Consider the following 21,534-nt stretch of genomic DNA (forward strand, 5'->3'; position numbering starts at 1 on the left):
ATGTAGATGTTGGAAGAAGAAAAAGTAAAGCCAAAAGAGGACATGCTTGGATACATGATTGACATGGTCTGTAGCTCAAACCCAGGGGTAAGGAGGAACAACTTGTTCTGGAGTGAAGAGCCAAGAGAAGTTTCTCCAGCAGGTCCTCACAAAGAAGACGCTTTGTAGCGTATAGTGAAGTAAATAATGTCCTTGACAACATCCTTACAGGAAAGCAGCAAATGAGCTACAGGGTGGTTTCTCATAAGGTCTCTCAACGTAGCTGATTGCCTTATGCCGAGCACAGCGGATAAAAAGAGATCAGTCAGCTGGTGACAATGCTCTCTGTGGACTGGTTTATTCCAAGGTTAACTTGCAGAGTATCTAAAGCAGTATTTCCAAATGTCCTCTTTTTATCTCTCTCAGCCACATCCTCAGATCTGTCAGATGGGAATTATAAAGATTCCTCACTGATTGCAGTCAAGGTTGAATGAGGTAAGCTGATGGGATCGACGCAATGCAGAGCCAGTAATAGTGTAAGAAGAAGTGAACAAATGGAAGTTATTAGCATTTTTGTTTTTCAGGAAACAAAAAGGAATGAATGGATAATCAAGGCTCCAAATAGGGAATGTCCACAATAACATAGCTGGAAAAATTTTGAAGCAGTTTTAGACCCACGCCATTAGAAATGATCTCTGTAAGTCATCTAGTGAACGTCTGGTTTTATGTAATTTATCTTTCTTGTAAACCAGGAAGAGCAGGATATAAAATATGTCCCCAAGTGACTTAGTAGGTTTGCCATGCTTAGTAGGTTTGCTATTGTTAGCTATGACTCCAGTTATCTCCCCACTTGGGTGCAGGAAAAGCACACAGTTTAAGCGACTCTCAAAATGTGGAGTTGCAACCTGCAGCATCAGCACCATCTGAGCACTTGCTAGAAATGCGAATTCTCAGCCCTAAGCCTCATCCACTGAATCAGAAACGCTGGGAGTGGGACACAGCAATCTGTGTTTTAACAGCCCTGAAGGTGATTCTGATGCTGGCTTAAGTTTGAGAATCACTGTATGTGTGTCGTAATTAAATAAGAGGGCGAATCATCTATTAAGGCCCTTCCCAGGATATGACTGCCCCACCTCAAAGAAAACAAACATTTTCATATAGAAGGATGCCTATTTTTTCTTGCCTACAGAGAAGGAGGAAGTAGAACGTCCATTTTATGGTTTATGTGACATCATATTAATATTATTAAGGTCAAAGTTAATATGAAAGGGGATTGAACTATATTCGTCTCTAATTTAACCCAATGGAAAAGTTTAAATTTGACCAACACTGTACCTCCTGACTTTAATAGTGGCTTAGCCTAGAACTAGTTTCTATTCACAGAGTTAAAGGCTGTGGGACAATCAATGAATGTTACAAATGATGCTGTGAAAAGAGCCTTATTGTACATTAAACCAGTGCTACTAATTGACTTTCTTCTGTTGCATAAGGCAAATAACACCGAGATACAGAGTATGTGTTCATAGGAGCAGAGGGAAGTTAGAGGATGAGTTGTGTGTACTTCTGGCGTTTGAGCTGTAACTGGGCTCCTTTCTCTTTTAATAAGCAAAACATATTGAAATGCAGTGATGAGTGTGATGGGGTATGGGAAAATTCATAAATGCCATCTCATTTCCATTTTTATTAATTGCTTCCTCTGTAACCTTTGGTACTTCACAAAGAGTAACAAATTTCTAATGGCACCCACATAACCAATCTGACTATTTAGAACTGTACTAGTGCATTAAGCAGTATGTGGGCAAAATGCATTCTGAGCAGTAACATTCAGACCCAATTCTGAGTGAACCATGCTTATTAAGTTTTTTGTTTTTTTAAGTAGGCTGCTCGTTCTTGAACTGCATACTCAGACTGCATCATTGGAGGTGATTTAGAATTCAGATTCCCAAGTAGAGTTAAGGGAGGAAAATGAACATTTTTTTCTCCTGTGAAGTAAATATTTAAAAGGAAGAGAAAGCTAACCAGAAAAAAAAGAAAAGTAGATAAAAAAGGAAGGGGGGGAGATTTTCAATTTTTGCAATGGTGCAATCATTTCGTCACACTGGGGGAAGTGACCTGGCTTCACTACTACCCTTAAAGCCTTGGCCAGACTGCCTGGAGTCCAGAATACAAACACAGATGGCAATTACCACATAGACCAGGATAGCTTGTCAGGTACACGCTTTAAAGACAGATCTTTAGCCATAATCTTGTGCAATATGGGGGAAAAAAAGTGGGGAACTTTGTAAATATAATTGCTTTTCAGCTTAGGCTAAATGTTCAATAGTAAATTTTAGAAAAAACAAATTACATTTAATTCTAAAATTGGCTCATTTTGGCTAAATGTCATATCTGTGTCAAAAAGGAAGAATGAATGCATTGATGTCTTCAAACTTGTAGCAGGCTTTTAGGTTTTCCATTTTTAAAAACTTATTTAGTTTTTACAATATAAAAATTATAGACAGAGTGACATTTAAACCTTTGCTTTTCATAGCATTTCACACTTACACCATTTTAAAAGACAGCTATTAACATTTACAAAAATCTTTCAGAAACCAAATGTTCTAACATGCAGAATTCCAATTATACTGTGTAAGAGGGTTATCAACCATTCTTCTACAAGAATACTTTGAAGTGTCTGGTATTAAACCAAGAGCTAAAATGTCAGTTGCACATAGACAATAAATTAGGGTTTATAAAATCTTGTAAGATTAATTTAATATTACAATTTTGACCTTTACGCTGTCCTTACCATAGCTTACTTAAGTTTCTTTCTCTCTTCCCATCCTCCACCGCCACCCTCCCCCTCCCCCCATCCCTGTAATTTTACTTGAATGTTAAACAAAGCCTGTGTGGCAAGTTATACAAAGTGATATAACCCATTCACGCTCTGAGTGAATGCTCCCCAAGCCTGCCCAGACCCTCCTGCTTGGGGTGAAGGAGTCCACAAAACATTTCCCAGTCCCCTACAGAGAGCACTTGTGGGGTTATCAGTGGAATGCTAACCTCTTCTTGGAATGCTAACAGAATACAGCCTGTTCCTGGAGCAGGAAGGCCGTCTACCTCTTCTAGGACCAACTTTTGAAGACAAGCCTGGAGATGTAAGGACCAATCTCAGACTCCTTAACTATTTCACAAGAGAGATAAAAGATGGTATTTGCTTACAATCTGGGATGAGATTTGCTGAAATTTCCAGAAAAATTATTAAAAGAAATTTTGATCATTCCCACTGAGTTGAGGAAGACTCAGGGCATTTCCCTTGAAGAATGAAATTCAGACCAGTCACCATCTCTTAAATATCTTGTGGGAGGCTCCTGCAAACAAATTGTTCTCCCCATTGGGCGCTTTTCCCAGAAATGTGGGAAATGTGGAGGGGAGAGAGGAAATATGAGAATAGAGAAATGAGTAGTCCATCATCCTGGTCTTCTCCAGCTGTTGGCAACATCAAGGAATGCTCCTTCTCTTCCACATGTTGGAAAGCAGCTAGAACCACTGTAATTTTTAGGAACACTCTCTCAACCTCTAAATAAATCTTAATAACACCAGCCAATTGTTATATAGAATTTCTGTATACCACACTTCATTTTGAGCCCTTTACATATTCACAACTCACAAGGACTTGGGGATTTTCTGATGAGTAACTGAGACATGGCAAGCTTTAAGAAATTTGCTCAGGGTCAAACAGCTTGGAGACGGTGAAGCCATGATTTGTACCCAGGCAGTCTATCTTTAAGTATCGCAAGGGTCTTTTTGAGAACCACCCTGTACAGGTGGGTTAGGAAAACTCCACCAGCCTATGAATGCTCTTATGTTTTTTAGCAACAATCTGTAAAGTTACAAATGACCTGAAATAAGGTCATAGACTTGAGCCTTTATAGAACTCATTTTGTCACCTGCTTTTGAAAGCAGCTTTGCACTGGAGCCAAAAGCAACAAGCAGAATATAATCGTGAGGAATTGCTTAAGTGGTTCTCTTCAGCCAACTGCCAAGTCAGAAGCCGTGAACAACTTGCAGCTGATGCACTACTGACACTTTTCATTTGTGGCAGATATGACTTTTTTTCTATATTTTTGTTAAACAACATATTGTGACATATTGCATGAGCACATTTCCGAATGTTAGCTTCTGAGATAGTTCTATGTAAAAAATAGATCAGTATTCATGAACCCATAGAAGGGTGTCTTGCTCTGCTAGACTACATTTTATGATTGTAGTACAAATCAAATTCCATTCCAATGGAATAGATTCAAAGATTTCTTACTTTCACCTGACAGCCCACTTTGAGCAATATTCCATACAACAAAATTCTAACATAACCATAGAATGGGGTCATTTTCTTGGAGTTCACTGAAAGGGATTTGGCATGCTGCCATAATATTGGCACTGTAAACAGCCATCCATTTATATTGATATGTATCTACAGTGGTTTTAACCCTTTATCCACTTCTGCTGTGTCTTCTATGCACTTAAGACATAGGAACAAATACTCTACGTCTGAATAGAAAAGCTTTGTGAAAAGGAATTATTTACCTATTTCCATTTCATATAAAGTAGATATCTTTTTTTGTGTGTGTGGTAACTCCTGATAAAATGGAAACAACTGGGACTGTTTTTCTGCCACCTGACATGATGTGGCTTTTTTTCCAAGAAATTGCAAGAGATTGCACAATGCCTTTGTTATTTCGTTTGTACTTAACTTTCAAAACATTGACCTTTGTACTTGGCAAGTGGCCCCTTTAAAGTAAATTCTATCATCTACTAGAAATTTACCTCTAGTGTTAAGCCACCAACCTGGATAATAGAAATAAGTCATTCATCTACATTTGGAGCTTTAGTTTCAAGGTTCCATTTACAAAAAAAGAAATGATGGCTGTTAAAATTGGTCTTGAAAAAATTAAATCTCAGTCTTAATACAGATTTCAATAGAAACACAGTTAAAGACTTTATTTACTTCATTAATGAGGAGGTAAATGAGCTATTTCAACCAGTTCAAGGAAGAATTTTTTTTTAAGGCTACATTTTTAGGTCAGAAATGTTGACATGAACACACAAATCAGGCAAAATTGGCCTCATTCACAAAGGGAAGAAAGTCAGCTAAACTTCCACAAGGCAGAATTTATTCATCTGCAGGCAAGTACTGCTATCAGTTGTGTACAAATTAGAGTTGTAAAAGAGCTCAAAGACAATGAAAGACTAGAATCAGATAACCTGGAAGGTATGATCTAGAGAATGCATTTTCCATTGAAGTATACTTTTTCCCTTACTAAACTCTCTGTGAAAAACCAAGAAGGGAATCAGAAACAGACTTCTGTTTGCCTACCATCTGAGCAGTTATAAATCTCCTAGTTCAGCCCCTCATTACTGCAGTATTTTTCACCTGTATAGATGCGAAAACTTCTTACCTCGTCTTCTCTTCCAGACTTTTCTTTCTCCAGTTTGTGCTACACACTGCTGACAGCTTGGTCTTCTTAGAGCACTTCTGTCATTGCCACAATCCCCTTAAAACTTATAAACGGTTTCCTGCTGCCTGCAGCTAAAATTGGAAAGTTCTAACCCAGTCCCCCAGGATTTAGTTCTCTATCAGTCAGGGTTCCGCATTGTAAGTTATAGAAACTGACTCTGGTTGATTTAACCAAAAAAGGAATTTCTAAAAAAGGACACTGGGCAGCTCACAGAATTGCTAAGTTAGGGCTAGAGAACCAGACTCAGACGTACATACTGCAAAAGCATATTCTCAAAATCATGCTGAGGAACAGTTTGGATAAGGACATCACTGCTGTTGCTACCAAAAGCTAGAAGAGCGGCTCCCACCACTGATGTTGCCATGGGCACTAGCTTCTGCTACAGCCATCACCCTACTATTGTCCCAAGCACAAAATTGTGCAGCTCTCACTGATGCCACTATAGATTTTTTCCTGTTTCTGTTACTTATAATATAACCTACCTATTCAAAAAACAGGGGGGTGGGTGGAACTTAGGTCACAGGCCCATGCCCTAGCTGCAAGGCATGCTGGGAAAGAACAGTTGGCAAACTGGCCATCTTTAATGGTAGGTGGATCTGCCTCCTTCTGTGATTCAAAAGTGGTGGATTTCATAAAGGAATCTGAGGAATCCTCAAAAGAAAAGGAGTTGGGGTTAGATTCTGGGTAAATGATAACTGTTCACTACAGGTTTCCCCTGTCTTCCCAATTGATTCTGCTACTAATACTCCTATATCCTACCCTCCGACAAAACCCAACAACAAATCATCTAATCACTGTCTCATTTAGCAAGCATTTGATGATACCTATATGCTCAGCACTGTGCTGGGTAATGAAAATAGAGAAACAGTAGTTATTTCAAAGAGATTATATAGTCCAGGCAGGGGCACATATGGGTAAGCAGGCAGTGACAATCTTACGCTGTGAGACAGATAAACTCAAGATGCTTTGGGAATGTCCATGCAGGAGAAATTATTCTGGAGGGAAAAAAATCATTGCCTAGTTGTAGTGATTTCTTCCTTCAGTGAAGACCAAGTCAGGACAAGTAGTCCTATTTGTGCCTTTGTGCTTCTTCTGGTCATCCACGAAACTATCCTACTGACTCTTCTATATGCCATAGCACTATTTAGGACTGGCTACCAGCATCTTCACTAGGACCCTCAGCTTTGTAAGTTACCTTCAGAATCTGACCTGAGCATGCTCCAGCAGAATGGAAGGAACTCAGCCCTAGTCCTCTCTTGTGGTTCTGTGGAGGTAATCATTTTCCTACTCACAACCCTCTCCACTATCTGGGCCTCTACTTTTCAGCTGCCCTGCGGCAGCTCAGTTTATTCAGAAAGAAGCTGCCCATCCTCATTAGCTTGATCATCAAAGCTCTGCTCAGGCATATTGCAGAATGGCGTTGACCTGCCCCTGACCTCTAAAGTCCCCTTGTGATGTTCTGTCTTTCCGCCTGCCTCTTGACACACTGATATTTTTGCCTACCTCTGGATTAGTGGATGACTTTCACTGATCCCAGTTAAGACAGTCTTAATGCTCTCTTCATCCAAGGAGCTGCTGTGATTTTAACTAATTTTTCTAAACATGATAAAGTTGGGAGGGGGTGGGGAGTAGGGTGTGATATTTCAAATTCTTGGAGCACAGTTTCAGAACACCTAAACTATATTGAGTGTCATGGGCCAGCTTGGCAATTGGATGCTGGCCCGGAAAAACTGGTTCTCAGCTCACAGCCATATCTTACTGCACTTTTTTTTTTTTTTTACCATCCCTGAACTTTGTTGCCAGTGAGAAATCAAAAAAAAAAAAAAAAAGTCAATGGGTTGTTTAAACTCTGTTATTATGAAATTTGTGTTGTATGGCACGTAACACTGCTGCCCTGTATTAGCCTTTCGAGTCTATTTCCCTTATAGGGAGTGGGTCCTCAGAGAACAGGGCCTCTGACTCATTTTGGTAAGACTCAAAATCTCTATCAAACTACCTTGAACTCCAAAAATAGATGTCAAATATATGAATAATTGAATAAATGGTCTTCTTACTAATAAAGAAGTTGGCAGCCTACACTTCATGGGATGATTTGACCTACTTAATATTTTCAAACAACCTGCAGTATCTTCACAACCAGTAATTTGTCTGACTCACATCCAAGGGCTAGAGTGAATGCCAGTTCTGGGCCTTGGCCCAGGGGTTTGCTGGCTTATTGGCTTTCTGAGCAGGTGAGGAGTGAAATGTGCTGGTGATGAGTGATGGGATTGGAAAGAGTGCATAGTATTCTATTCCTTCCCTTCTTTGCATTCACAAAACTAGGTGACCTCCAAGGAAATCAAAAAAGGAAATGACTTCAGAGCAGCTAGTCCTTGAAACCATGTTCTTTTCGTATAAATCTTTATAAAGTGATTGTTTCTCTGTTTGCCAGTCCCTTACATTTAAAATATTTAGTGTCTTTTACATATTCAGATGCACAGAGCAAGCACATTAGACATTGTTAGCTCTCTGCTTGAATTATTTTGGAGAAGGTACCATGTTCTGCTGATTCAGCCTTTGTGCTACTGACTCAGGCATCAGCTTTTCTTCCCCCTCCCACTGCCTCCATCCCAGCTGAGGCTTTATGAGATCTCATCTGGAGGTGCAGTATCCTTCCAGCTGTTCACCCTGCCGTTTACTCATACTACCGTTTATCTATTGCATGAGTTTAGATGTCACTAAATACATTGTGGGAGGCCTAAAGTTCTGTTTATTTGCTCATACACTCCATTGCTCAAAAATTCCTCCATCATGTTTACAATATGAATGAAACACCTTTGAGATGGGGAGGGCCCCGTCTGCACAACTGTAATGGTGGTTGTGTAGTCAGACTCTAAAATGGCCCTGGATGATCCCCAATTTCTGGTATCCACAGCCCTGTGTAGTCCTATACACATGGCAGGAGGGTTGGGCTGTGTGGCCAGTAGAATATGGTGGAAGTAATGATAGTCATTTCCAAGATTAAGGTACAAAAGGCACCAGAGCTTCTGATCTGGTCTTCTTCTCTATGCCTCTCATTATTCTTGGGGAAACCAGCTGCCATGGAGAGGTCCCCATGGAGGTGGAGCGAGACTGACAGCCATGTGAGCTGAGAAATGGAACCTCTGGCCCCAGATAAGTCTTATGTGAATATAGCCCAGACTCATGGACACAGTGACTACAGCCTCATTAGAGACTCTGAGCCTGAATCACGCAGCTTAGCTGCATTGGAATTCCTGACCTATAGAAACTGTGATGTAGCAATTATTTTTTGCCTGAAGCTGCTAAATTTTGGGTAATTTGTTATGCAACAAAGGCAACTAAGTAGTCCAGAGGCTCTTTTCCATCTCTTTTCCCATTCCCCTTATATCTTCATATATATTTTAAGCTCCAGGCAAACTGAACAGATCTTCTTTCCCCAAACAGCACCAGATAATACAGACTTTTCCATCCACAGCTTATACTCGAGATGCTCTTCCAGCCAAACTACCCTTCCCTGCTATCCCTACTTGCTGATGTCCTCCTCATGTTCATTGAGATGCAGTTCATGTCACATCTCCTTCTTAAAGCCTGTCTGATCACATCTACTGAATGGAGAGTACTTGCTCCATTCAAACTACAGAACTACTTTTGTTCCTCTTGCATCATTTAGCTCTTGGTGTCTTACGTTTTCACCTGAATATGTCTTTCTTGCCATATGAACTGAGTTACACAGAGTAGGGAAGGTATAAATATATGTCCAATGAACAAATTACTCCTAATACATGAAAACAAACCTGGCTAGTCTGTCTTTAGTCATTTTCACTTCACCAAAGTCTCCTCGACTGTGCCAAGCATTGGAGACATTTAAGCTTCATCACAATGACCAGGTTGGCTTTTTCTATTTCAGAGAGACAGGTCTCTGGGAGATGAAGTTTTCAAAGGCAACACTGTTACCGGGCCAATAGTGGTTTCCACTGTTCTGGGATTTCCACTGTCACCCGAAATGAGCAGGAGTTCTTGCAAATAACTCTATATGTCTGATCCACAAACAACCTCAAAAACGCAGAACTATGATACTGTGCTTTAAGTTTAGGCTTCAGTTTTTCAAGCTACTTGAAAATCTAAATAAATGTCCTTATGCAGGACATTCCATCCATTTCCTTACATTATTTATCAATAAGTATGGTGCTAATGCTGGAAAATGATGACACAAATGTGCAAATGAATTTGCTTTGCTGCTGGCCCTAGCACTGTTTTCTACATGAAAACAACCATGTTCAATTTGTTGTCCCCTTTGGTTGTGAAATTAAGGTACATTTTTATTTTATAGAAATAGGAGAACTATTGCAGCAAATAGGAAGCAACTTCAAGGAAAGGAAATTAAACAGAGAATATAGGTTGGGTATCAGTGAAGAGTGTTTATGTCAGACATCCTCTGTGTTTATATCAGACATCCAAGGCTCAAAGGGCAACATATATGAGATCTGTTCTTACGTGGGAAACCTGGTTGCCCAGACTTTTAGAGAAGTAAGTATGACATGACTCTAGAAAATTTAAGGAATTAAGGTAGAGAGAAGGAATGGAGAATGGGAATAGCAAACTCTAGTTTATATGTAAAGAAGAAAATGGGATCTTATGATAGAAATAAAAAAATTTTCCAGTTGATTTGTCACTTCAGTGAACCAAATTCCTTGAACTTAAAAAATAAACAGGCTTAAGAGAATGAGAAGACAAGTTAGAGACTGGGTGAAAATATCTGCAGAATAGATATCTAATAAATGCCTCTTATCTACAAAACACACCCCAAAAAACACTTAAAATCAGAAATAAGAAAATCAACAATCCAATTTAAAAAATGGGCCAAAGACCTGAACAAATACCTCACCAAAGCAAGTATCAGTTCAGTTCAGTCGCTCAGTCATGTCCGACTCTTTGCGACCCCATGAATCACAGCACGCCAGGCCTCCCTGTCCATCACCAACTCCCAGAGTTCACTCAAACTCATGTCCATCGAGTCGGTGATGCCATCCAGCCATCTCATTCTCTGTCGTCCCCTTCTCCTTCCGCCCCCAATCCTTCCCATCATCAGAGTCTTTTCCAGTAAGTCAACTCATCACATGAGGTGGCCAAAGTATTGGAGTTTCAGCTTTAGCATCAGTCCTTCCAATGAACACCCAGGGTTGATCTCCTTTAGAATGGACTGGTTGGATCTCCTTGCAGGTATACAGATGGCAAATAAACATGAAGTGATGTGCAACATCATATGCTATCAGGAAATTACAAACTAAAACAATGGGATCCACTATACGCCTATTAGAATGACACTGACAATACCAAAATGCCAATGAGAATGGGGAGTAACAGGAACTCTCATTTATTGCTACCAGGAGAACAAAATGGCAGGGCAACTTTGAAAGATAGTGTCTTAGTCAATGTGGGCTGCTATAACGAAGTATAATAGACCACCCATGGTTTATACACAGAAATTTATTTCTTTCAGTTCTGAAGGTTGGAAGTCCCATAACAGGGTGCTAGCTTGGTTAGGTTCTGGTGAGAACCCTCTTCTGGACTGAAAACTGTCAACTTAGTGTATCCTCAAATGCAAAGAACAGAGAGGGGAAGCAAGCTCTCTCATAAACAGTTCTTATGAGAGCAGTAATACCATTCTTGAGAGTTCCATCTATAGACATCTAGTCCTTACCACCTCCCAGAGGCCGCCACGCCACCCCCACCCCCCCACTCCTCGCAATGTCATCACAGAGGGGAACAGGGTACGGATAGGGTTTCAGTGTATGAATTTGGGGAGGATACAATCATTTTGTCCATAACTGAGTTTGGCGGTTTCTTACAAACTTAAATATAATCTTACCACACAATCCAGTAATAATGCTGATGTGATTTGGTACATGCTATCTCAAAGTATAGCACCTTGGCATAATCAATATTTCAAACTGAAGGAATTTGAGAAATGGCAAGTGTAGGAAGGACTTTTTGATCTTCCCCTGAGGCAGGTCATAAAACCCTTTCCTGAGAGGCACCCTCCCTATACTGGGAGGAAAGGAGCATCCTTTATCACTGTAGAGGAGAGGACACAGAGAAGAATCTGAAGGAATAGACCATGTCAATTTCCCTAGTTTACTACACTTGTCCTATTATATTTTTCTACAACTCTCTGTTCTTCCTCAAAACTAACATACAAACACTCAAGTTTAGCCATTTTTGGGGGTTAAACTTTCCTTGGTCGTGAAGATCTTTTTTGTAGAGTTCTTCTGTGTATTCTTGCCACCTCTTCTTAATATCTTCTGCTTCTGTTAGGTCCACACCATTTCTGTCCTTTATCGAGCCCATCTTTGCATGAAATGTTCCCTTGGTATCTCTAATTTTCTTGAAGAGATCACTTGTTTTTCCTATTCTGTTGTTTTCCTCTATTTCTTTGCATTGGTCACTGAGGAAGGCTTTCTTATCTCTCCTTGCTATTCTTTGGAACTCTGCATTCAGATGCTTATATTTTTCCTTTTCTCCTTTGCTTTTCACTTCTCTTCTTTTCACAGCTATTTGTAAGGCCTCCTCAGACAGCCATTTTGCTTTTTTGCATTTCTTTTCCATGGGGATGGTCTTGTTCCCTGTCTCCTGTACAATGTCACGAACCTCCGTCCATTGTTCATCAGGCACTCTATCTATCAGATCTAGTCCCTTAAATCTATTTCTCACTTCCACTGTATAATCATAAGGGATTTGATTTAGGTCATATCTGAATGGTTTTCCGACTTTCTTCAATTCAAGTCTGAATTTGGCAATAAGGAGTTCATGATCTGAGCCACAGTCAGCTCCTGGTCTTGTTTTTGCTAACTGTAAGCTTCTCCATCTTTGGCTGCAAAGAATATAATCAATCTGATTTCAGTGTTGGCCATCTGGTGATGTCCATGTGTAGAGTCTTCTCTTGTGTTGTTGGAAGAGGGTGTTTGCTATGACCAGTGCGTTCTCTTGGCAAAACTCTATTAGCCTTTGCTCTGCTTCATTCCGTGTTCCAAGGCCAAATTTGCTGTTACTCCAGGTGTTTCTTGACTTCCTACTTTTGCATTCCAGTCCCCTTAAATGAAAAGGACATCTTTTTTGGGTGTTAGTTCTAAAAGGTCTTGTAGGTCTTCATAGAACCGTTCAACTTCGACTTCTTCTGCATTAATTGTTGGGGCATAGGCTTGGATTACTGTCATATTGAATTCAATATTGAATATTGAATTTGCCTTGGAAACAAACAGAGATCATTCTGTTGTTTTTGAGATTGCATCCAAGTACTGCATTTCGGACTCTTTTGTTGACCATGATGGCTACTCCATTTCTTCTAAGGGATTCCTGCCCACAGTAGTAGATATAATGGTCATCTGAGTTAAATTTACCCATTCCAGTCCATTTTAATTCACTGATTCCTAGAATGTCTACGTTCACTCTTGCCATCTCCTGTTTGACCACTTCCAATTTGACTTGATTCATGGACCTAACATTCCAGGTTCCTATGCAATATTGCTCTTTACAGCATTGGACCTGGATTCTATCACCAGTCACATCCACAACTGGGTATTGGTTTTGCTTTGGCTCCATCCCTTCTTTCCTTCTAGAGTTATTTCTCCACTGATCTCCAGTAGCATACTGGGCACCTACCGACCTGGGGAATTCCTCATTCAGTATCCTATCATTTTGCCTTTTGATACTGTTCATGGGGTTCTCAAGGCAAGTATACTGAAGTGGTTTGCCATTCCCTTCTCCAGTGGACCACGTTCTGTCAAACCTCTCCACCATGACCCACCCATCTTGGGTGGCCCCACACGGCATGGCTTAGTTTCATTTCACAGAAGAACTGTACAAAAAAGTTCTTCACGACCAAGATAATCACGATGACGTAATCACTCACCTAGAGCCAGACATCTTGGAATGTGAAATCAAGTGGGCCTTAGAAAGCATCACCATGAACAAAGCTAGTGGAGGTGATGGAATTCCAATTGAGCTATTTCAAATCCTGAAAGATGATGCTGTGAAAGTGCTGCACTCAATATGCCAGCAAATTTGGAAAACTCATCAGTGGCCACAGGACTGGAAAAGGTCAGTCTTCATTCCAATCCCAAAGAAAGGCAATGCCAAAGAATGCTCAAACTACTGCACAATTGCACTCATCTCACACGCTAGTAAAGTCATGCTCAAAATTCTCCAAGCCAGGCTTCAGCAATATGTGAACCATGAACTTCCAGATGTTCAAGCAGGTTTTAGAAAAGGCAGAGGCACCAGAGATCAAATTGCCAACATCCGCTGGATCATGGAGAAAGCAAGAGAATTCCAGAAAAACATCTATTTCTGCTTCATTGACTATGCCAAAGCCTTTGACTGTGTGGATCACTATAAACTGTGGAAAATTCTGAAAGAGATGTGAATACCAGACCACCTGACCTGCCTCTTGAGAAACCTGTATGCAAGTCAGGAAGCAAGAGTTAGAACTGGACATGGAACAACAGACTGGTTCCAAATAGGAAAAGGAGTACGTCAAGGTTGTATACTCTCACCCTGCTTATTTAACTTATATGCAGAGTACATCATGAGGAACGCTGGGCTGGAAGAAGCACAAGCTGGAATCAAGATTGCCGGGAGAAATATCAATAACCTCAGATATGTAGATATGGCAGAAAGTGAAGAGGAACTCAAAGGCCTCTTGATGAAAGTGAAAGAGGAGAGTAAAAATGTTGGCTTGAAGCTCAACATTCAGAAAACAAAGATCATGGCATCTGGTCCCATCACTTCATGGGAAATAGATGGGAAAACAGTGGAAACAGTGTCAGACTTTATTTTGGGGCGCTCCAAAATCACCGCGGGTGCTGATTGCAGCCCTGAAATTAAAGGACGCTTACTCCTTGGAAGGAAAGTTATGAACAACCTGATAGTATATTAAAAAGCAGAGACATTACTTTGCCAACAAAGGTCCGTCTAGTCAAGGCTATGGTTTTTCCCGTGGTCATGTATGGATGTGAGAGTTGGACTGTGAAGAAAGCTAATCGCCGAAGAATTGATGCTTTTGAACTGTGGTGCTGGAGAAGACTCTTGAGAGTCCCTTGGACTGCAAGGAGTTCCAACCGGTCCATTCTGAAGGAGATCAATCCTGGGTGTTCATTGGAAGGACTGATGCTAAAGCTGAAACTCCAATACTTTGGCCATCTCATGCGATGAGTTGACTCACTGGAAGAGACTCTGATGCTGGGAGGGATTGGGGGTGGGAGGAGAAGGGGACGACGGAGAATGAGATGGCTGGATGGCATCACCGACTCGATGGACATGAGTTTGAGTGAACTCCGGGAGTTGGTGATGGACAGGGAGGCCTGGCGTGCTGTGATTCATGGGGTCGCAAAGAGTCAGACACGACTGAGGGACTGAACTGAACTGAACTGAAACTTTCCTTATGAATGGGGTTAACCATTTCCTTATGAAGGCTCCTGTGCCACATACAATTTTATCTTAAAGAAATTTGTAAGCTTTTCTCCCTTTAATCTGTCCTATGATACCTAATTTTAGGCCCAGCCAGGGACCCTAAGAGCATTGAGAAAAACTTTCCTGCCCTATAGCACTCCTTGGTATTTCCCCAAAGGATCTAAAAATTTATGTCCACACAGAAACTTGCACACAGATGTTTATATAGCAGTTTTGTACCAAAGCTTAGAAGCAACCAAGACATCCTTTAGTAGGTGAATGGATAAACTATGGTACATTCAGATAATAGAGTATTACTCAGCATTCAAAAGAAATAAGCTATCAGGCCATGAAAAGACATGGAGGAAACTTGAAAGCATTTTATTAAAGTGAAAGTAGTTAAGCTGAGAAGGTTACACACTGTACGATTACAACCATATCACATTCTGGAAAAGGCAAAATTATGGAGGCAGTAAAAAACTAAGTGTTTTCCAGGGATTAGGGGAGAGGGATAGATAAATAAGAAGAGCACAGAGGATTTTTAAGGCAGTGAGACAATCCTATATGATACTATAATGGTGGATACATGTCAATATATTTATGTCAAAACTCATGAATATACAAAACCAAAAAGGAAAAATAATGTAAACTATGGACTTTGAATGCTAATGATGTGTCAGTGTAGGTTAACCACTTGTGCCACTCTGGTGTGAGGTTTCAGTAATGGGAGAGATTGTGTATGTGAGTGGACAGGCAGTATATGGGAACTCTGTATTTTCCACTCAATTTTAGTATCGACCTAGGAGTGCTCCCAAAAATAAAGTCTATTGAAAAAGAGAGACAAATAACTCATCATAAAATGCCATGAAGAACTTAATTCATCATTAAATTTAAAATTATTTGAATTTTTCAAAAGTTAACTTTACCTCTATAATTTTAAGTTTATGATGTGGTCTTGAACACTGGAATATATTCTTATATATTTTGTTTTATAACCTGATTCTATTAAATAGACATTTTCCAATAAGTTGTGTGACTATTGAATATTTGAAAATACTCTCCTATTTTTCTTACATTTGTGAAATGATACTTCAAACATTTTTATTGCATTGTAAAATATCCCTTTATATCTCATGTAACACTTGAATACAGGCTCATAAAAAGATCAATAAGAACAAAACACTAAAATATAGTTATCCCTGTTGGGGGGAGAGGGAAATTCAGTATTTTGCTTCATAGCTTTCATATAACTTGAAGTTTTTAAAATGGTTTACTTTTGTAAACATGAATTATAAATATTAAAAAAAATGCTCTAATATAGTGGTATTGTTAAGTCTTTTAGTCATTGAGTTTCCTTTGGTACAGAATTTTTTCATGTGCTGTGTACTTAGATTGGTTTCTTTTGATTAGTCACTTTGATTATGACATAATTAATGTTCTAGCTATAATTTATCACTTCAATTTGATTTTTTTCCTTCACTCTCCCCAACCCCATCCCAATCAAATAAAGCATCTCAGTAAATGTAAACATATTTTGGATAATTCAAGTCAAAAAATTTTAGTCATTCTTAACTCCTTTTCTTTCCTTTCACATCTAAAATTATGTCAGCCCAATCTCCAAAATTTCTCAGTTTCTCTCTCAAAATATATCCCAACTCTTTCTACCACCTCTACTACCAGCACTTTGATCCAGGTCGCCATTATTTTGCCTTAATTATTGAAATAGCTTCTCAATTGGTCTCACTGTTTCTTTTCTTACCCACCTATTACCTATTATCAATATAACAGATGGCATTACCCTTTTAAAAAAAAATCATGTCCTGCCAGTTCTTTGTCTGACTCCTCTAATGATTTCTAATGTCATCTAAAATAAAACACAAAGTCCTTACTGTGTTCTACATACAATATAGAGAGTCCTCCAATTCAGCTCATTAGAAAGGCCTTTAGTGACTGCCCTTTATAAAATGATACCTTACCATGTTCTTGCCCTATTATTCTCTAACGTCATATTTTTCTTCTTTGGCACTTATCACTACCTGACATATCATTATCCCTGCTAGAAGGTAAGTATCAAGAAGGCAAGGATTTTATCTGTATAGCTTACTACATTAAAAACCAGCCTTTGCTGTTCAATCACTATGTTGTATCTGACTCTCTGCGACCCCATGGATTGCAGCACACCAGGCTTCCCTGTCCTTCACCATCTCCTGGAGTTTGTTCAAACTCATGTCCATTGAGTCGGTGATGCCATCCAACCATCTCATCCTTTGTCGTCCCCTTCTCCTCCCACATTCAATCTTTCCCAGCATCAGGGTCTTTTCAAATGAGTCAGCTCTTCACGTCAGATGGCCAATGTATTGGAGCATCAGCTTCAGCATCAGTCCCTCCAATGAATATTCAGGGTTGATTTCCTTTAGGATTGACTAGTTTGATCTTGCAGTCCAAGGGACTCTCAAGAGTCTTCTCCAGCACCAAAATTCAAGAGCATCAATTCTTCAGCACTCAGCCTTTTTTATGGTCCAGTTCTCACATCTGTACACGACTACTGGAGATACCATAGCTTTGAACATATGGACCTTTGTTGGCAAAGTGATGTCTCTGCTTTTTAATATGCTATCTAGGTTTGTCATAGCTTTTTTTCTAAAGAGCAAGAATCTTTTAATTTCATGGCTGCAGTCACTGTCTGCAGTGATTTTAGAGCTGAAGAAAGTGAAATCTGTCATTGTTTTCACTTTCCCCCCATCTGTTTGCCATGATGCTGGGAAAGATTAAAGGCAGGAGGAGAAGGGAATGACAGAGGATGAGATGGGTGGATGGCATCACTGACTCAATGGACATGAGTTTGAGCAAGCCCCAGGAGATGATGGACAGGGAAGCCTGGCGTGCTATAGTCCATGGGGTCGCAAAGAGTCGGACATGGCTAAGTGACTGAATAACATTTTCCATGAAGTTAATGTTGAAACCAGCTTTATTTAGATATAATTTACATATTATTTTATTCACCCATTTAAAGTGCACAGTTAAAAGACTTCTAGTATAGTAATGGAGCTGTGCACCCATCATCACAAATTTAGATCCCTACCATTACACCTCAAAGAAATCTCATCGATCCTAGCTAATATCCCCATTCTTTCTGTTTCCTCCAGCCGGAGGCAACCACTCCACTCTCTATCTCTATAGATCTGCCTATTGTGAATATTTCTTGTAAATGGAATCATATATGGCTCTTGCAGACTAGCTTCTTTGACTTAACATACTGTTTTCAAATTTCATCTATGTCACAGCATGTATCAGTACATCATTCTTTTTGTATGTCTGCCAAACAATATTCCACTGTAAGGATATACCATATTATGTTTATTCATCAGCTGATGAATATTTGGGTTGTTTTTCCCCACACCTCCGCTTTTTTTTTGCTATTTTGAATAGAGCTGCTATGAACATTCCTGTACCAGTTTTTGTGTAGATATTGCTTTTAATTCTTATAGGTATATATCTAGGAGTCAAATTGCTGGATCATATGGAAACTCTATACTTAATCATTTGAGAAACTGATAGACTGTTTTCCAAAGCAGTGGCAGCATTTTTCATTTCCAACAGAACTGTAGGAGAGTTCTGATTTCTTCTCATCCTTGCCAACATATTTTTAAAAATTCTCACCATACTAATAAGTGTGCAATGGTAAATCACTGTGGTTTTGATTTGCATATCCTTGATGGGTAATCATGTTGAGCATTTTTTTCAGGAGCTTATCCACCACTTGAGTGTCTTTTTCAGAGGAATGTCTATCCAGATCACTTACTTCTTTTAACTGGGTTGTCTTTTTATTAGTGAGTTGTAAGAGTTCCTTATATTTATATTCTAGATATAAATTTTTTATCATAAATATGATTTTCAAATATCTATAATCTATTTTAGGTTAATTTTTGTATGTGGTATAAAGTGTGAGGTAGGGTCCAACTTTATTCTTTCACATGTGGGTATCCAGTTATCCTGGCGCCAATTTTTGGAAAGACCATTCTTTCTTCAGTGAATTGTCTTGGTACCCTCTTGAAAAATCAGTTGACCGTAATTATGAGGGTACATTTCTATATCTCAAGCCTGTTCCACTGCTGTATTCATATGCCTATCCTTATGCCAGTTCCACTCTTGTTAACTGTAGGTTTGTAGTTAAGTTCTGACATCAAGAAGTGTGTCTTCCAACACTGCTCTTTCTCAAGATTGTTTTGAGATAGTTTGGAGAGTATTTTTTTTTACTTAAACATCATTACCTGTATATATTTTTATTTATTTTATTTATTTTTTTAGGTTTTCAATTCTTTTTTAAAAAATATATATTTATTTTAATTGGAGGCTAATTACTTTACAATATTGTAGTGGTTTTGCCATACATTGACATGAATCCGCCACGGGTGTACATGTATTCCCCATCCTGAAACCCCTTCCCACCTCCCTCCCCAACCCATCCCTCTGGGTCATTCTAGTGCACCAGCCCTGAGCACCCTGTTTGGAGAGTATTATAGAGATTATATTAAAATACCATCTTGGCTTGGCTAACACTCTAAAACTGTTGCAAACCTTTACTTTGGTTTAGAATACAAAATTAAGGAAAAATAATGGTTGAAATAGAGAATCAGTCATATCAGTATTACCCCTCAAGGGGAATTTCAGTTAGAAATGAATGAATCAACACACATGAACACCAGAAAGCATGGGATTTTAGATTTACATCTCTTCTAATAAGATGTTTAATATAAGGAGACTGCAGAAATAGGTGGTGTGAATGTCTTGTCTACCGTAGATATTGCTCAATCCATTTCAAATTCTTTGGAACTCCTTATTTAACATCCCATAAGAAAAAAAAGCTCCTTACTTGACATCCCTTAAGAAAGAGGCAAGGAGTGGTATGTTCATGCTCAGCCACTTCAGTTGTGTTCGACTCTTTGTGACTCTATGAACTGTAGCCTGCCAGGCTCCTCAGTCCATGGGATTTTCCCGACCCAAGGATCGAATCCACGTCTCCTGCACTGCAGGTGGATTCTTTACCACTGAGCCAAGAAGGAAGCCCAAGAGGTGGTATAGTATACTAGTTAAGAGGATCAACTCTAGGCTAATATTTCCTGAATTCAAGTCCTAACTCCGTTTCTTATTAGTTCTATAAGTTTTATGGCCCTGTTCATCCCTTTTAAGGATAAGTGATAATACCCATTTCATAGAGCTGTTTGTTTGGTGTATTTATAAACTGCCTAGAATAGTGCCTAATGCTATATTTTTGTATTAAATGAAATAAAATTCAATAAAAACTGTAAAGTAAATGCAAGTCATGTCATTACAAAATACCCAACTTTTCTAGCTTTCTTTACACTTTTCATCATCTCTCTTCAATCTCAGCCTGTTATCAATCAGTAATCATGGTTTTACCACACCAAAGAATGTTCAAACTACCATACAACTGTGCTGATTTCACACGTTAGCAAGGTAATGCTCAAAACCCTCAAACTAGGCTTCAACAGCACGTGAATCAAGAACTTTCAGATGTACAAGCTGGATTTAGGAAAGTCAGAAGAACCAGAGATCAAATTGCCAACATGTGTTGGATCATAGAGAAAGCAAGAGAATTCTAGAAAAACATCTACTTCTGTTTCATTGACTAAACTAAAGCCTTTGACTGTGTGGATCACAAGAAACTGTGGAAAATTCTTAAAGTGATGGGAATACCAGAGCACCTTACCTGCCTCCTAATAAACCTGTATGCAGGTCAAGAAGCAACAGTTAGAACTGGACATGGAACAATAGACTGGTTCCAAATCAGGAAAGGAGTATGTCAAGGCTGTATGTTGTCACCTGATTATTTAACTTCTATGCAGAGTATATCATGGAAAATGCTGGGCTGGAAGAAGCAAAAACTAGAATCAAGATTGCTGAGACAAATATCAACAATCTCAGATATGCAGATGATACTACCCTAATGGCAGAAAGTGAACAGGAACTAAAGAGCCTCTTGATGAAAGTGAAAGAGGAGAGTGAAAAAGCTGGGTTAAAAACTTCACATTCAAAAAATGAAGATAATGCATCTGGTCCCATCACTTTATGGCAAATAGGTGGGGAAAGAATGGAAACAGTGACAGACTTTATTTTCCTGGGCTCCCAAATCACTGCAGATGGTGACTGCAGCCATGAAATTAAAAGATGTTTGCTCCTTGAAAGAAAAGCAAACCTAGATGACAAACCTAGATAGCATATTAGAAAGCAGAGACATCACTTTGCTGACAAAGGTTCCTATAGTCAAAGCTATGGTTTTCCAGTAGTCATGTATGGATGTGAGAGTTGGAACAAAAGGAAGACTGAACAGTGAAGCACTGATGCTTTTGAACTGTGGTGCTGGAGAAGACTCATCAGAGTCTCTTGGACAAGATCAAACCAGTCAATCCCAAAGGAAATCAGTCCTGAATATTCACTGGAAGAACTCATACTTAAGCTCCAATACTTTGGCCACCTGATGGGAAGAACAGACTCATTGGAAAAGATCCTGATGCTGGGAAAGATTAAAGGTAGGAGAAGGGGATGAGAGAGGATGAGAGGGTTGGATGGCATCACCAACTTGATGGAG

This window comes from Moschus berezovskii, chromosome 8 (assembly GCF_049115385.1).
Source record: "Moschus berezovskii isolate FMDL1 chromosome 8, NW_MosBer_1.0, whole genome shotgun sequence".
NCBI lineage: Eukaryota > Metazoa > Chordata > Mammalia > Artiodactyla > Moschidae > Moschus > Moschus berezovskii.